Source organism: Trichosurus vulpecula, chromosome 4 (genome assembly GCF_011100635.1).
Source record: "Trichosurus vulpecula isolate mTriVul1 chromosome 4, mTriVul1.pri, whole genome shotgun sequence".
Classification (NCBI taxonomy): Eukaryota; Metazoa; Chordata; class Mammalia; order Diprotodontia; family Phalangeridae; genus Trichosurus; species Trichosurus vulpecula.
Window position 1 is genome coordinate 398515147 of NC_050576.1, and position 16716 is coordinate 398531862.

A 16716-nucleotide genomic window follows, 5' to 3' on the forward strand; every position below is an offset into this window, starting at 1 on the left:
AAATCTGTCTCTTACAAACTTCCATCTACTTATTTCTAATTCTGCCCTCTTGGCCTAAGTAGAGCAAATCTGTTGAGTCGTTTCAATCCTGTCTGACTCTTCATAACCCAATTTTGTGGGTTTTTTGGCAAAGATACCAAGGTGGTTTGCCATTCCTCCTCCAGCTCATTTTATAGATGAGGAACTCAGGCCAACAGGGTTAAGTGACTTGCCCAGGATCACACAACTAGTAGTGTCTGAGGCTGCATTTGAACTTATGAAGACTAGTCTTCCTGATTCCAAGCCCCAAGTCTAGATGCCCTGCAAAACAAGTTTAATCCTCTTCAATTTGATAATCCATTAAAGATCTGAAGACAAACGTCGTTTAAAGTCTCTCTTTTTAAAATCTTTCATTTAACCAACTCCACTATGACACAAGCCTTGGTACTTTACTATCAAGGCTGCCTCTTAGGAACGTTCTACAGCATTTCAAATTTCCTTTCTACAAAACGGCGTGAAAGGAACAAAACATGAACTTCATCCATTCAGAACCTAGGACAGTGAGATTATCACCCCTTAATCTAGCCAAGGTTTCTCTTGATGGAGCAGAAGACCCTATCAACTTTTTTCGGCTTCTCTGTCAGGTTGATTCATTTTTGAGCTTGAAGTTCATAAAAATTTCTAAATCTTTGCCAGATAAACTGCAATCTGAGCCTATAACTGCTACCTTGTACTCTGAAGTAGATTTTTTTTTTTTAACTAAGGTACATAACTATTAGTTTCAAGTTTCATCTTAGATTCAGTCCATCATTTTGCCTTTAAAATTTTTTGGGTTCTGCCATTTGTTAACTATTCCTCCCAGTTTTTTGTCACCTTCAAACCTGAAGGGCACACTATATATACCTTTATCTATATCACTGACAATAGTGTTCAGCAGTCAAGTACTCATCATTTAAGTCTTACATCTGGAGATCTTCTTTCCTTGCATTCCTCACTGGTCCCTTCCTCTATCCCTAAGCCAACCCAGAAAACATCTAGTTTGGAGTGCAAATAAGGAAGACCGCCACCACTAGGCCCTGTCCTAACTTAAGGCTTGGATTAGATGAAAGTCAACACGTCCATTCTTTCCAATGAGACTGAAGACTCTCCAGCCCTTAGTGATCTGCCCTGCCCCTACACTCTGTAATGTTGTCGAAGGCCTGGAGTTATGTAACCTAAGGGCCTCTGGGCCTTGCAATCTGACCTATCACTACACCTTTTGCACTTCTGGGAGTTTCCATCTGGCCCATAGCTGTTTTATATGCTGTCTCACCAAATTACAGTGTGAATTCCTTGAGAATAAGGATTCTCTTGCTTTTTTCCTGTTTGTATCTCCATACTTAAAAAGTTGGCACACAGTAAGTGCTTAATAAATGCTTTTTATTACTATTTATTTAATACACATTTCTTAATCTAGTACACAATATCATTAGAAACAACTGTTTTACTCTAAAATCTAGGTAAATGATATTTAAATAAAGCATATATACTTTATTAAAATATATATGTTTATATAAAGTATATATTCATATAAATATATATTTTTAAATATATATAAATATAAAGTCTTATAGTTATGTCTTCTACTTTTGTATCACAATCATTTCTGAATGACCTTGTGTGACCTTGGACAAGTCACTTAACCCCAACTGCCCTATCCAAAAAGCAAAAAAAAAATTTCTGAATACATGTGCCCCTTTCTTAAGCACACATAACAACTACAAAAAAGGACTTCAGCAAAACTAACAGCACAGTTTACCTGCCTTTCTATAGCTACTCCAACATTAAAATTCTTGAAATCATGATGGCCCCTTATTATCACCACTTTTAGTTATTTACTAATCGTTCATCACATTCTAGAATTTTGCTAGAAATTAAAATTAAGCTCACTGGACTCCCCTTGGAGGTTCATTAATTCTTTCAGTGTCCAAGTATGCTATCCAATAATAAGAGGCTGCTCTGGTATCAGTAGAACGAGTGAACTGCTAAGATTTGAGACACCTGTGTTTCTCATCCCATTCTTTTCACTAGCTATGGCAAGTCTCCATGTATTTTTCTAGGATTTACAAATTTACTACTCTAAGATTCCTGATAGCCAAAGTAGAAGGGGAAACAAATTAGGCATTTAAGTTAATTTCCTCTGTGGCTCAATTTCACCTCTAAAATAGGAATGCTACCCACCCTTAATTACTTCAAGGGATTGCCACAAATATAGCAGAGAAGATGAGATAATGGATGTTAAAGTGCCTTGGGGGAAAAAAATTAAAAGTCCTCTAAAGATGTTGGGTGTTACTATTATTAATCCGTAAAAGGTGAATTTGGTTAGTTGAATGAAATTTTAAGGAGGTAAGAATACATTTCTCATCTGATTATTCCAACTTAGGCCCAATCAAAGGTTTAGGGATTTAAGAAAAACTTCCCAACTGCTTGGCTCTAAGGGAGCCTGTTTTATTGGTGTCTGCTATCAATCTGTCCTATTAACAATTCATGAAGTTACAGACAATACATGACTTTTCCAGTCTATATTGTCCCAACCAATTCTGGATTCATCGATCACATAAACTTGTATCATGCTCATCTGACTACTTGGGGATTTCCTTCCTAGTTTCTCTCTTAATAATTAATAGCAAACCACACACATTAATAATAGTACTTTAAAATAGATGAAGACTCTGAAGCACCTAGTATAGTAGTAGGTGCTTAATAAAAGCAAGTTGAATTTGAGAAACAAAATAAAATCTAAACTATTTTCATCACAATACCACTGTGAAGTAGGCAGTGAAACATAACCAGTATTGTTACGACCCCCATTTTAAGGTGAGGAAATTAAGACGGGGTGATGAAGTATGATCACAGAGTTTATTACCTGAGTGCCAGGCCGGGGCATCGAACTCAGTTTTTAGGATTGTAGAAAGATCAGTGATTTTTTCCCCCCACTGATTCACAATGTCTTAGTTATCAATTAAACAAGCCTATTTATTATGTGTTTGTACCATGGTTGGTATAAGAGCAGAGGAAACATTCTTAGTACTTATTTAATAATCTAGGAGAATAACTCAAAAAACTAGCCAGAATGATACTACCGCTCTAATAATCAAAATGGCAAAAACTGGGCAAGGCTGTCTCTGAAGCACTAACAAAAGTGTTATTAATAGCCTTCACTATTGTAGAGGTAGCATTGACTATGGTTCTCCCGTAGATGGTTTTGTTCAGTCTTCTTCAGTCATGCCTAGCTCTTCACGACCCAATTTGAGGTTTTCCTGGCAAAATTATTTAATAATTAATTTATTAATAATAATTTCTTTCTTCAGCTCATTTTACAGATGAGCAAACTAAGACAAACAGGGTTAAATGAGTTGCCCAGAGTCACACAGCAAGTAAGTGTGTGGAGGCCAGATTTGAACTCTGGAAGATGAGCCTTCCACCTAGAGCAAGATGAGCAATCCATCTACTTGCCCTAGTAGCTACGGTACAAGGGCAGAGATGTGTTTCAACAATCTGGCTAGCAGCTGTTGGGGTGTGTGTGTGTGTGTGTGTGCGCGCGCGCGTGCGTGTAAAACCAACAACAGCCAGCTCACAGAACACTGCAAGCCCAAGTTCTTTTGATCTGCTTTACAAGGAAAGCAACGTTAAGGGGTTAACAATCTCAATTTAATCCAGCATACAAATATCATTCACTTAGTTCAGGGGAAAAAGCCAGCACCCTGAACTTCAGAGCAAATACAAACAAATTACCAACATCAACAGACCAAATACAATTCATAGTTACCAAGAAAACCATCAGCATCTGAGCTCAGCGAGAAGGCCCTCCAGCTTCCAGCGGCTGCCTCCAGGAGTGAGAGCCTTAAGCAAATCGCTCTGTTCTCGTCAGCTGAGCAACCAGAACTTTGGCTCTGGAGTTAGCACCTCCCTTCACTGGCCCCACCTGGAGCCCCACCTTAGTTACCAATTCACACCCACACAGGCTTAGCACCTAATAGATAGGGGTTTGGGCCTGGGGCTTAGCACCTAGTAAGACTCAATCTAAGACACTGAATTAATCAAAGGAAACAAAGACCAAACTCTTCAAGGATCCCCAATACAAGATGCTTGAAGATAATTTGCCAAATCAGAAAATGAGTATTAGTCCCTAGAAGTTTCTAAAACATTATAAGGCACCAGGAGTATTAAGCACTAGAAATATTTTTTAAATGCTAGTTTTGCTGTTGTTATTATCTTTTTAGGTAAAGTATGAGCTGAGGCTTAGGGCAGCTAGGTGTTATAGTGGGTATTATGTCACACTTGGAGTCAGGAAGACCTGAGTTCAAATCCAGCCTCAGATACTTACGTAGCCTGGGCAAGTCACTTAACTGTTTGCCTCAGTTTCCTTGCCTATTAAATGAGGGAAAGAAGGAAATGGCAAACCATTCCAGTATCTTTGCTAAGAAAACCCCAAATGGGGTCACAAAGAGCCAAGACACTAAAGCAACTGAAGTTAACATGATGCTTATGGTGGGCACATAATAAATGCTTATTAACTGATTATTAAGAGACAAACTGATTCTCTTTATACCAGTAGAAACATGATTGTAAAGCATTTTGCAAATGAAAGGGTTACATTAATAATGTTTAACTTTCCTTTTCCTTCCTCAGTGGGATAATATTGCATTAAACAAAGCTCTTGCTATTTCCAGACTAGAATGGGAAACTATGACAGGATGGAAACTAACTTACGGAGAAAACTGAAATGATATTTATGAAATAAAAGTCTTATTTTCTTTACTCAGCCCCAAAATTGAAGCCATCTGATAATCTCTCTTTACCTTATCCCCCAGGATCCAATATTTGTTCAATGAAACACTATATCATGAAAGTGTCACTCTAAATAACTGATAGTAATATTAGTATACTACTTAGTAAGTCCTTAAAAGTATGATGTGACCCCAATAATAAATGACCAAAGGATATGAACAGTTTTCCAAAGAAAAGTTACAAACTGTCGACAATCACATGAAAAAGTGCTGCAAGTCAATAAAAAGAGAAATACAAATGACAACAACTCTAAGGTTTGACCTCACGCTCAGCAAATATGACCCTCCCAAAAGCAAGCACTCAATGTTAGAAAAGAGGCTAATAAATATACTATTTATTGTGAAGCTGTAAATTAATCCAACCATTCTAGAAAACTATTGGAACCTATTCATAGGTACACTTGTAGTAGCTCTGAATGTTGGGAGAAAGCGGATGCCAGTCAACTGGGGTAACAGCTGAACAAGCTGTGGTTTTTCAATATAGTGGAATGCTATTGCACCATAAGAAAGGATGAATGTAAGAAATTCTAAGAAACATGAAATGATTTGTATAAAACGATGCTGAGTAAAAGAAGCAGAACCAAATGAAATGAAAAGATAATTAAAAAGAAGCCAAACTCTAAGGAACTGAAAATGTAAATCATGCTGGAAAACAGATAATGAAACCTATCCTCTCCACTGTTTCAGAGAAGCATGAAACCATTCAGATACAACACTGTACATACTGTGGGGCAAAGGGACGCTTTCTGTTAGCTGTATCTGTTAATACTTAGTTTTTGGAATAGCAGGGGACATTCAGAAATGCCTTTTATTTTTACATAATAGTCATCAATATAATTTTTTCTCAAAGTTACACCTTTTAAAAATACTTTGAAGAAGAATGATAGGAAGTCTAACATTAAGTGATGCAGGCTTGCGGCAGGTGAAAGATGAAATACTGAGGAAACAAAGATTCGATCTTAGCATATCAATTTATTAAGCAAAACATAGCAACTGCTCAACAAATCAAGACCAGACATCCTCTGCTTAGGCCTGGATCCCCAATACAGGGAGAGACAGACTTTTAGACATTAAAAACAATCAAATAAGACCAATTAATTAAAAGGAAGCAATACAACATTAGGTAATCTGATTTCTAATTAGAGAAAAGATTAGGGACTTTTCAAGTTGGAAGAGGAAAGAAAACAGGTACAACTCCCTGAAATCAGAAAAAGAGGTGCCTCATTCCTCCCAAGTGTCTGTATATAATCAAAGGAACATGGGAACAATAAATGATTGATCAGTATGGGGCTAGTTCTCAAATAAGACATAGCTGTTGCTTGTGATGTACAACTTTGAGAAAACCCTTTTCACCAATCTTTGGATATGACCACTTCTCAAATAAGACATAGTTGTTGCTTGAGATGTACAACTCTGAGAAAACCCTTTGCATCAATCTTTGGATATGACCACATTTTTGGTCAGCATAACCTAGGTCCTTGGTTAAAGGTCTCTAAGCAGCAGGTAGAGGTAGTTTCCTTTTAGATTAAGTTTTCCCTCAGGGGTCATGAAGGAAGATGGGTCCCAGTAGTAGAAAGATACCTGTGAGATCCCCCACGGACAGATTTTTGATAGCGTGGGACCAAGGGATGCTTCTGATAGTTACAGAATGACTTAAACAGCATACAACTGAATTATGTCATATCTGACATAAATCTTCAGGAGATTCAACTGGTAATTTGCTTTGGTTCTAATTCAGCTCTTTTCATTATTGCAAATTGAAAAAAAAATTAAGGTTAGCAAGTATGTGTTTATCTTATTGTTTGGTCTGTTTTTGTTTCTTTGTAAAATGTAGGAAAATCTTTGTCTTTTGTGTTTAGTGTTTGTAGATTCTGTTACCTTGGAAGATTTCTATGGGGAAAATGTGGCCAGCTAAACTGCTGGCTAAAAAGAAAACTGCTAAAAAGCTGCAAAGAGTTTAGAATGCTGGGGAAGATTAATGAAGTTTCATACTTGAAACAGTTGTCCCAGTAAGCAAAACTAACTCCGGCTTTAGGCTTTCAGTGGGAGAAGTGAGAAGAATCAGGAGAACAACAGATACAACGGTCATACAGCAACATAAAAGAAAAGAATAGTGAAAGAAAGACCAAATGATTAACTGTTGGAGTTCTAGAAAACAGATAATGAAACATACTATGGGTACAGAATAGTGCACATACTATCAGATCAGACCATGTATCAGCTGATTTCCTTAACTGTTATAGTTTGAAAGGTCCTCCCTTTCGGATATTCCCCATAGGGACAGCTATTTATTACTTTGAGGTTCTAGGGTTCCCTTTACTATGTAGCTCCCAAGGCCCCTCTGATGTGCTGTCCCTGGATAGTTAGCCACGACTCTTAGAAAATGCATTTACTAAGACAGCACAGTCAAAACAGCTACAAAAACATTCCTCTCCATAAGCCTAAGACACAGTCTCTGACAAACTGAAACAGCACCTGTGGGTAGAAAAAGCACAAACAAAAAGGAAGTGAAGCAAACATGTAGAGAAACATGCGTGTGGTCACGGCAACTCACAGCTCCTCAATTGCATGGACTTAATGTCTTTTCTCTCTTCTTAAAGAAACATCTGACTCTCTATTGTCAGAGCTAGCTCTATGTTGAGTCCAAAGCGCCGCTATTTCCAAGGACCATGTTGCCTGGAGCTGCTTCCTCTCTCTCGTCATCGCATTTCTTAATTCATGTCTATTTTCTGGAATACATGTCTCTACTACCTCAATTGTTCTCTCAATTTCCTAAAAATGACCTTTCACTTGCTAAATAGGGTGCCTCTGTTCCAGGTACATAATTCAATAACTTGGCCAAGGGGGTGCAGGAGAGGAAAACTACCCTTTAAAACCCGCCTCCCACCAAACACACATATTGCTTTCCTCACCACTGGGCTGTCCGCAACTGCCTTGAAATGACAAACTGCCTTAAAATAATCACGCAAAGATATGGCCATCTTCCATCAACAAATGAGATTATCCCTTTTTTGGTATTCACATTTTATAAAGGTATCACTAGGTGATAACTGAGTTAAGAGGAGAATTCCCCCTCTTCCTTGTACTTTGTTATAAGGGAAAATTCAATGTGGGAATGAAGAAAGGAGAATATCATATAGAGATAATTATGCTGCAAAAACAAAGGGTGCCAATAAAATTATAATAACTAAATAATCATAAATAAATAATAAGTGGTTAAATTGTAGATAATAATTACAATTATGAAAGTGATCTTTCTACATATTACTAATATTTCAACTGCAGTTAATGCTTTGTAGATGATTTTTCCAATTGGGGGGAAAGGGGATTTGATTTTATTGAAGAACTGAGACAAAATTGAGCATCAGAATTGTCAAAAAGGCCACTAAGATGGTCTTTGTGTGCTGTAAGGCTGTGTTCCCGGTGACACTAGTTTATTAAAGAGTAGGGCTCAATAAACAGAAACCTCCCTAAGTATAAAGCCATTCCATCAGTCCTAAAAAGAGCATGGCCTATGTGGCAACAAGACACAAAGATGAAATGACATAATTCAAAAGTTCATATTGTAATGAGGGGAACACAACATGTATACACATAGATATAATACAAGGCAGGGAATGATAGGGACAAAGGAGAGATTCAAACGAAGTGTCACAGGAAATTCGGTTAGCTTGGGAGCAAGGGAGGAGGGAAGAAAGACTTCAGGAAGAATGTGCTAACTTAGCAAGCAGTTAATATTAGAGCCTGAAAATAATGACAGAATGTGCTAACACTGTCAAAAGGGTACCATCACAAATAATACCAATGGGGAAAGTAAAACAAAACAAATAAAAAAAACCAAAAAATTCCAATACCTTCTGCCCTTGTATAAAATCTGTGATGGTACGTGCATCTCCAGAGAAAATTTGGACAAAGGAAAATTAAAATGCTGAAAGGAACAAAGGGACTTCCACAAAGACAAACAACAAAAATGATGCTTTTCAGTATAGAGAGAAGAAATTCAAAGGAAGTAAAAGATACAAATTCATCCAAGGAAACAGAAGAGGGCAGGGATTTCTTCACCTAATACCAAGAATGGCAAGAATTTAAAGAGCAATTCACATTGAGGTGGAAAATATATATAACTTATTATACCTCCCCTCCCCCAAAGGGTAATGGCATAAAAGTTAAAATTAACTAGTTGAAGACAGGTTCACAGAAATTCACTGGAGATAAGATTCATAAGGGCTATTAAAAGAAGCTAGGAATAAATTATGCCTTCCCACAAAACACTAATTGGTATCCCTGCCAAAGAAAGATTTACCAGAGAAATCATCACTGGTCTAACCATTGGGAATTTCTAACATACCAACACAAATGTTCAAGAATCCAATGAATTTTCACCAAATTCAGCTGCCAGCTACTAATAGTGAAAATGCAACTGTGAAACCTCAACAAGTCAATGCTTTTTAGCCTAAAAACAAAGTGTTCATGAAATATTTTTATGAATGTCAAGATGAAACTTAAGGTAGTTTCTTCAATCTGCAAAAGAGGAATTCTGAAATTACAGGTCAAATCTTTCTACAATTAATTCCTAGGACTACCCATACTCTTTAAAAGTTTTCCCTAGATATGGATCTTATCTAGTGTAGCTTGGTATAGTAATCATAGGTGTTTACTATAAGAAAGTAAGAAATGTCAGTCATTGGCTGAGGCTAATAAATCCTTTTGTTAGAGGATGATGCTTCTCATTTATTATAACAAATATGCTCCATAACCTCCAGAAGCCATCGGCCCCATTCAATTCACAACATATTGTTGATACAAGGAGGTAGCAGTCTTAGTGGACAAGGTAAAAAAAATGTGATGGGTACACTGTCTCTACTGCATAAAAGAAGGCCATTGGAATGATCAGTCGTCATTTAAATATAAAAGAAATTAAAACTTACCAGTATTTGATATGGGAAAGAAGACTCGACCATTTTGCCTACTTTAATAAAAAAAATAATTCCATCTTAAACCTGGCCTTTGAAAAGTTAAACTTGAATTAACTCAGCAGCTAGGAATTTGAATTGTAACATATTTCTAGTCTAAACCCTACACTGAAAAAGTAGAAAACAGTCCTATTCACTACCCTAGCAAGACCCATTTAAAGCACAGTGTTACTTACCTTTGGCACACAGTTACAAGATGTGACTGATAAAATGAGGTACTACTCTTTAATAAAATTACTGTCAGAAGATGATGTTTCAGAAGTTGTAGAACTGTCATCAGTTTTCACCTTTAGCAGAAAGTTTCACAGATGACTCTGATCCAGAATATTTGTTTTATGTGGTATAATAGCAGCACAAAATCTATTTAAAAGAAAAGGAAAAAAATAATCAGAACCACTGAGATTTGGTGGTATTCCAGTAGTTATTCTCAAAGCAAGTGGTTTAATGGCTGAATTTGACCTCCATTCCTTCTCAGCCAAAAAAACCCCCAACAACCTTATATGATAATCCGTTTCAGATTCCATTCTAATTTTCCTATTTCTCCACTAAAGCCTAACTGATACCCTTATCCTGGCATGAGGGTGACTTGTTTTTCAACAGTTATGCTGCTGGAAAAATAACTCCTAAGATGAAAAGGCTTAAAATAATGATATTTAAATTATCAATCAATCAACAAGGGTTTATTATTAAGCACATACTACATGTTAGGCACTAGAGATAGAAATACAAAGAATAAAACAATCTCCACTCATACAAGTACATATAAGTATAAATATATATATAGAGAGAGAGCACAGAATTTGCACACACACAGTAAACAGGTAAATGCAAAGTAGTTGCGGAGAAATAAGCAAAGTTTTCATGCAGAAGATCCCTGGGTTTCACCTTACAATGAAGAGAGGTAATCCATGTGGGACAGCCTTACAATGGAAGATGGAGGGTCATGTCAGGAAGACTGAAGGACAGTTTGCCAGAATTGCAGAGACTAAGGAAGGGTACAAAAATAAGCTGAGCCCAAGTCGGGAAGTACTTTAAAGGCCAAACACAGAAGTTTATATTTTTTCCTAGGGGCAATAGAGGCCACCAGAGTTCACTGAATAGGAAAGCAAGATCATTAGATCTGTGCTCACTTTGGTGGCTCCATACAGACTGGGGCAATGAGAATCCTGAGACAAGGAGACCCATTGGGATGATGATGTAATAATGTAGGCAAGAGGGGATGAGGGCCTGAATTAAGGTGGTAGCTATATGAGTAGAGAGAAAAGATCAGCTATGAGAAGCAATGTAAGGGTAGAAAAAGCAAGATTTAACAACTAGATTAGATATTTGGGGTAAGGAAAGGTGAAGGGTCTGACAGTTTGGAGATGTAAGGGAGAACTGAAACTGCATGTATACTGTAGATACAGGAATCATACACAAAGAAAGCAGAATTAAAGTCATGAGAGCTAACAAAGTTACCAATAAAGAAGGTACTGAGAGATGAGGTCCTGAGATAGAGCTTTGGTAAATACCTATGGCTGGATGGCACAATAAGCCTAATAAGCTAGCAAAGGAGACTGAGAAAGAATGACCAGACAGGAGCAGAACCAGGAGAAAGCGGTGTCGTAAGAAGCCACAATGGAGAGCACTTCCAGAAGGAGAGGCTGGTCAACAGCTTCAAATACAGCAGAGGATGAAGGATGGAGCCTGACCAAAGCACATCCAATATGGCAGATAAGATACTACTGCTATCACTGGAGTGAGGAGATTCAGTTTGAGTGATGAGGTCACAAACCAGATTGCAAAAGGTTGAGGCACACAAAAGAAATGAGAGAATGGAGGTAATAAATGTAGATCACTTTTTTCCAGGAGTCTAGATGAGAAAGGAAAAGAAATATACTCTGAGGATCTGAAGGAATGGGAGGGTTTGGGAAGATTATTTTTAAAGATGAGGAAGACTTGGGAATGTCTATAGTCACCCAAGGGCGAATCTAGCTTAATTTGGATAAGCTCATGATCAGAGGGCTAACCAATCATAGTGACTACTTTGTGCCAGGCCCTGTGCCAAGTTCTGGGGATACAAAAAGTGGCAAAAGACAGTGCCTGAAAACTCAAGGAACTTACATACAAAACGAGCTATATACAGGATAAATGTTGTTCATCCTTCTTTCTCAAAGAGGACACAACGACACCCGGAGAATGATGTCTTGACTTGCAAGATTTAAGCGATGCACAGCTGTACAAAGTCATCAGCCTCACTCTCTTCTACACTTTCTGAAGTCCAGTGGTAAGACACAGAATAAGCAAAGGTCTTTCCCAGGTCTCAGTAAGAATCAAGGCTAAAGACGGCCTAGTTTGCCTTCACCAAAGAATCAATCTGGGAAGGGAAGAACCTCAGAGTTTCTGGCCAGAAGAAGTTTAACCACATATTTTTGTGTGAAGGACATATAAGAAAAGATATGAGTAAAATCCAGGGAATGGGTTTCTCCTCCCCCACCCCAATCAACACACACACTTTCAGCATTTGTAATGTAAAGGGAAAGAGGTTAGTAATCTAGTGAGAAAGCCTACATGAAAAAAGTGTATAGTCCTATTTTAAACACCTATGTGGTATTTACTGAGGTACCTTGGGTACAAGACATTCTACTGAAAAGGAGCTACCACTAGAAGGGTAGGGTGCTGGGCCTGGAGTCAGAAAGAATCATCTTCCTGAGTTCAAATCTGGCCTCAGAAACTTACTAGCTGTGTGACCTTGGGCAAGTCACTGTTAAGGGGTCCCCTCAACTTGTCTTTCTGAGCTGCCATATTTTCCAGAAACACTGGACCCAGAACTTGCAGGAGGCCCTGAATATATCAAGAATGAAGCCCTGCCCTGAGCTGACATAATGGACAGGCGCCAGTCAGTCTGCACCAGGCTGACAAACTGTTTGTACAGCAGGGACCCATGCAGATGAGCAGATCATGCTATCTTCGTAGGCTAGCAGTTCCCAAGGGAAAAGAATGTGGCTTTTGCCTTGTTCTTCCCCTTCGGGACGGGGTTTGTCCTTTTCCCACCTTTACTGCACCTCTCCCCTTCTCATGCTATCCCCCTTTAGGTGTAGATTTCTGGCATCTCCTCTTTCTCTTGTCCTGCTATTATAAAAATGAAAACTTCTGCATGGACCGTGAACTCTTTGAATTCCACGAGCATGTTCATTTCTCCTGTGATAAAACTAGCTTTCAAGTAAGTTTCGTGAAGTTGTGATTGTCTCTTAACATCACTTAACATTCTTTGCCTCAGTGTCCTCATCTGTAAAATGAGCTGGAGAAGAAAATGGCAAACAACTCACGTAGCTTTGCCAAGAAAACCCCCAAATGGAGTCGTGAAGAGTCAGACATACTGAAAATGACAGAACAACTTGATTTAGAGATAACATTTCAGAAATACAAATTAGTCTAATAAAGACAATCAAATCTGAAAATCTTTGCTAACCAAATGAAAATTAGTATTCTACATTGTATTTACTATACCTGAGCAAATATTTTCAGTCTTTTAATATTTTACAGGGGACCCTGAAGTCCACTAAGGACCTAGACTTCACCGACATTTTTAATTACAACCCTTACCCAGAGGGGCAATTTCATAGTTCAGTCAAGATCAATTAATTCATTAGCATCATAATTGTAACCCAAAATGTTAACACCGACACAGAAGTATCTAGTTACATTCTACTTGGAGAAAAAGAATATTCAAGTAATAATTTAATCAAATATCTCTTTAAAAATAAGAATGAGCTGATTCAGATGAAAGAACCTACTGGATTTTTTAAAAGAACATTTTCAGACGGTGGTCTTGCTCATCCAACAGTGCGCAGCAATAGGTCCAGAGATGCCATTCAGGAGAAATAAAGATCCAACAATGGAAGCATTTTAAGTGTTGGATATGAAAAAGAATTCTTGACAGGCATTTCAGGCTTTCCTGTTAAATGTTAACAACGAAATGATAGCCCTCTAAAAGGGTCACCAGGTCCTGGCCAAGAGCTTTCATTCACTGCTGGATCGTTATTCCCCTCCCTTGGTGTTCTCAACCTGGCGTTCCCTGCGGGTTGTGAGGCTATTGTCGGTTGTCAGCATAATAGAGGAGAATATTAATGAAATGAGCTGTTCCTTGGATCTAAACTAAAATGCTCACTTGCCTGCTGACAGATTTTACTAGCAGTGCTTATTCTTGGGGAAAGGAAGGGAGTAAGCATTTATATAGAGCCTACTATTACTGCACCAGGTAAGCTGTGCACCTTCTACAATTATTTCATTTGATCCTCATCTACCCTGTGAGACAGGAGTTATTATCCCATTTTATAGTTGATGAAACTGAGACAAGTAGAGGGTAAGTAATTTGCCTAGGGTCACACAGCTAGTAAGTGCCTAAGGCTACATTTGAACTCAGGTCTTCTTGACATCCTTAAGGCAGATAGGTGGCACAGTGGATACAGTGCTGGAGATTCAAATCTGGCATGCAATACTTATTAGCTGTGTGACCCTGGGCAAGTCGATTACTTCAGTTTGCTTCAGTTTCCTCATCTGTAAAATGAGATGGAGAAGGAAAGGGCAAATCACTCCAGGATCTCTGCCAAGAAAACCCAAATGAGGTCACAAAGAGTCAGACACAACTGCACAACTGAACAACAACTTCCTGATCCAAGTCCAGCACAGGACCACCTAGCTGCTTCAAGGAGATGGCAAGCATTTCGCTTTGTCGATGCATGCTTATCAATTTTTACCCCTGTTTACCTCTATCCTCCAATGAGATACTTTAAAATAAAGTCAATATAGGAACTTAATAAATTCATACTGGATTCTTAAAACTGAAAATAAAGAAAAACAAATTGTACTTAATAATTTATATTGGATTTTAAAAATTGAAAATAAATAAAAACTAAAATTGTGAGAAGGGAACATAACAGGAACTTATTCACCTAAGGGTTACTAGCAGCTGTCTGGGGAGCACATTTTTAAAGCGGCATCTTGATACGGTTTTTTTCCTGAAAGAAGTAGCACCATGGCAGCTTGCCGATCTATATCACCAGCAATTTTTTATAAAATCTCATAGAAATCCATACAGTGAACATCAAAATATTTTTCTTTTTAGGTTTAAAGGAAACATGCCCACAGCTTACATTTAGTTTGAGGTTATTAGCTTATGTAAGCTTTCTGTTAAAAACTATCATTTCAATTTAGGTCATAATTGGAACATAAACACAGTGGAGGAAAGCACACACTTCTGTGAAAAACAATAGCATCAAGCAGTAAGACAAATATTGTCAGCCACAAGGTCACTGAAACTGAAAACTAGAATAAACCAAAGAGTATAAATTCATTTGAAATTTTTCAGGAAAAAAAAATTAACTGAAACGAATATTGGAAAATATTTTCCATTGCTAAAAAAAAAGTTTCACCATTACTTCAATGTAGTTTTCTTTAGGAAAAAAATGAGACTGTAAGTAATATAAAATTAATGATAAATTAATTCTTCCCCCAAATTAATTAGATCTTTATTAAAGGTAATTTTCAGTTAAAAACTATCTCATAACAACTGCCTGAATTTGTCAGGCTAGAATTTTCTTGTATCCCAATAGGGAACTGAGTCAGTTTCTATTTTTTAATTGTTTATAAAAATCTGCTGTCTATGGAGCCATGTCTTTTAATGGCATTAAGAAGAACACTGAAAATCTACTCTGACAGAGGCAGCATGGCATAGTGGACAAAACGCTGGACCAAGAGAGATGTGGGTTCAAATTCAGGCTCTGATAGTATTGGCTGTGAGACCCTGGTCAAGCTACTTGATGTTTCAGATGAACCAGGTCCTAACCTGCATTGGGACAGGGAGGTTCATCACAGAGAATTCTCTACAGGAACGAAATCATAGGTCCATTCAAATGAAAAATTCATTCTAAAACTAAATGCCTTTCACAACTATGACTGGGGAGAGTGGTGGAGGGGGATCACAGAGAGGAACAGAGATCTTAACCAAGAAAAGGACAGAAGAAATCATAAAAGACAACAGGCAAGATTCTACAAAATAATATTTCAAAACTTTTGCACAAACTTAAAGAAGATAATTAGAAGACAAAAGGTAGTGTTAGAAAATATTTGCATCAAACATGACTGATAGCCAAAGCATACGGGAAATTGATACCTATTGGTAGAATGGTTCTTGGTGTTTGTAAGTCATCAAAGGATATGAATGATTCTTCAAAAGAAGAAATGCAAAGTATAAATGAACAAATCCATATCACTGAATTACTAGTGTAAGAGAAATGTGAATTAAAAACACTAGGTACCACCTATCATGTGAACTGGGGGAGATGACAAAAGATGGGAATCGTCAATGTTGAAGGACATCTTTCCTAAAATATACCTCCCTCCCAAATGTAATGATGTAGTCTGTTGAGAGCTGAAAAAAGAACTGCTACCAACTTCCCTTGGGTGACTAAATCTCTCTTAATGAAATCTAAAATTTTGACTGCCATGTCATACTTTTGATGCATACTGAACTTGACGTTAGTAAAGTCTCCAAGTTCTTTCCCCCAGACACTTAGCTAGCCTTACTCTTTTCCATCTTTTACTTGTACCAGAGATTTCTTTTTATTTCAATCTATTTCATTAGATATTTCCTAATTATATGAAATCTTTAATATTCTTTTTTTTTTCATTTTGAGTCACAAGTTCTCTCCCTCCTTCACCCCTTGAGAAAGCAAGCAATATATCAATTACACATATGTACTCATGAAAACCATATTTCCATATCAGACATGTTGCAAAAAAAAAAAACCCCAAAAACCCACAAATACGAAACCCAGGAAAAATAAAGTAAGTTTTAAAGAGTATGCTTCAACCTATACTCGAGTTCATCAGCTTTGTTTCTGGAATTGGATAGCAATTTTCATCTGGGGTCCTTTGGATCATTGTCTTGATCA

General features: G+C 37.5%; 1 protein-coding gene across 1 annotated transcript in view; it reads right to left on the minus strand.

Annotated features, from left to right (window-relative positions):
• NCK2 (NCK adaptor protein 2) overlaps window positions 1-16716 on the minus strand; it is a 203528-nt gene that overhangs the window by 78944 nt on the left and 107868 nt on the right. The window contains exon 3 of the mRNA XM_036758172.1: window positions 9958-10141. The gene's annotated coding sequence lies outside the window, so the exon portion shown is untranslated. The remainder of the gene's footprint in view (window positions 1-9957; window positions 10142-16716) is intronic.